This window comes from Alligator sinensis, unplaced genomic scaffold (genome assembly GCF_000455745.1).
Source record: "Alligator sinensis unplaced genomic scaffold, ASM45574v1 scaffold447_1, whole genome shotgun sequence".
Lineage (NCBI taxonomy): Eukaryota > Metazoa > Chordata > Crocodylia > Alligatoridae > Alligator > Alligator sinensis.
The window spans coordinates 994665-996888 of record NW_005842123.1 but is presented as its reverse complement, the minus strand read 5'-3'; positions in this window follow the sequence as shown (position 1 = coordinate 996888).

The window sequence follows — 2224 nt, the reverse complement described above, 5'->3', positions numbered from 1 at the left end:
GCCCGGGCTCGGGGGGCGCCCGCCCCCCCGCCCCCGCCCGCCGCGCCCCCGGACCTGCCCAGGTAAGAGGCGCGGATGCCCGCCGCGCGCTGGGCTCCCCCGGCCGCCTGCCAGGGTGCCAGCCGGGTCCCCCCATGCCCATCTCCTCTTGCCCGGGCAGCACGTGCCGAGAGCCCCCCGAAGGGCAGCGACAGGTCTCCTCTGGCACCACGCCTTCCTCTTCCCCTTCAGCCCAGGGCACGAAGAGCAGGGGAAGGAGGCAGAGAAGGGATTCAGGCACCTTTTTTCCTTCCTGCCTCCAGGGATGTGGAGCTGGGTGAAATAGGGGCACCCTAAAGGGTGTCCCAGAAGGGTGCGGAGGGAAGCTGGAGAAACCCACCCGCAACATGGGAGTGGGCCTGCTAGGGCACAAACCCCCAGCAAGGTGGGAGCGCTGGAGCAGCCACAGGGCTGAAGCGAGGGCTTGGTGTGTTATGCACAGGTAATAAAGGTACGGATTACCTTTGCAGAACAAACTCAGCCTTGTTCTTCTTTCCCCCAGTACCAGCAGCAGTGCAGGACTCTGGAAAGCAGATCCCAGTGCCCTGGGAAAACAGGTAAGGGGCGGGGGGGTATTCAAGGGCTCACCCAGGATCTTGTATGCAGCATGTGTTGGGGCAGAAATTGCAGTGAGTTAGCTGTCCCCTATTAGGAGCTTCCATTTGCTAGGAACTTGGACACCAGTTCATTTTGTCTTTGTGGTAAATGATCTTTGGGACAAACAGTTTTTTCGGACATGAAAGAAACCGTGCGCTCGCTGTGGGACGAGAGCTGCCCATCTGAGACCTGTAGGAAAGAGGTTACCATGCACTCTGATTGTCTTTAGTCAGGTTACTTACCACGTGATCCTTTGCCTTTGTGGTTTCTCGTGGCTGATGAAATGAAAGTTTAGGCAATAAGCAAAGGGAAGCATTTTCACAGCTCTCTTAATGCACAAAACTTTTCTAAGTGCATCAGGAACAGAATGGACCACTTCCTCCACATACCGCTGTGATTAAATGTCTAAAATTTTAATCTACTTTAAATTAGCATTTAACAGCACGTTTTCCTGTTGTTTCCTGTCTGGGATGATGTGAAATCCTACCTTGCTTGTTTAGCATATTGCTTATCTATCTAGCCATGTCAGAATGTCTGAATTACTGTCCTTTTGCACTTTAAATTCTTTCAGAAAATTTGTTTTCCCCTCTTCCTTAAAACAACCATCACAGCCCAGTGTCCTAACTAAACTGGGGGAAATTCCAGGGTTATAACCTTTTATTAACAATGCATGGATATATTTAGAAGTACTGGGGGATATGGGCTTATTTAGCATGTGGAACAAAATCTTGGCAGATCTGAGGTATCTTCACCTTAAGGGAAGCCCACACTGTGGGCTGGCCCCTTCATCCCTAAACAAAGCAATCTGCTATTTGCAAAACTGCAATTAGCAATTAAATGAAATTAAAACAAATGACCTAACAGCATTAGATTGTTGTAAATCAGGACTGACTTTTTCTTTTTTTGGCTAACCAGCTATGCTATTTGCTTGTGTTGCAATTACTTTGAGTCTTTTATTTTTACCCTGATTAATAGGAAAAAAAGGTCCCTAGATGGCCTGTTTTGCACTCCTTCCTCAGGGCCCCAAAAGAGAATCTGATTCTGTTTCTTCTTTCTCTCTGTTTCTGGAAAAGTTCAGTGGAGAGAAAAATATGCTACACAACCGCAAACAGGTAATTAAGTCAGCCACAGATAAGGCCAAAGGCTTGTTTTCTCTTTCGTTCTTTTTTTTTTCCTTTTAAGTATTCAGAACATGGTATGAGGCTCTTTTGTTGCCTTCTATGTGAAACTACAGATCATAAATCGCTTGACGCTATCTTTTGTGGGAAATATATTTTTGGCAGATAGACAGCATTAAATTTTTGAGAACCACACATTGATCAAATTCTATGCTAACAATTCAGAGTTTTAAATATCTTCTACTCAATTTTAGAAATATGTTGGAATTAAACTTAATCACGAGGAGGGAATGCTCTGCAAATTAAGTTATTTTTGTTTTGCAGTCTCTCATTAAACCCATCAAGGTATTTTTATGTTGCTGTGATATTCCTTAAAGATGATTTTTCTGTAATCAAACTTCTTAAATAAGCATTAGTACTTTAAAAGATAGGATTTATTTTTGCTGATTTTAAGTTTTTTACAAAACTGT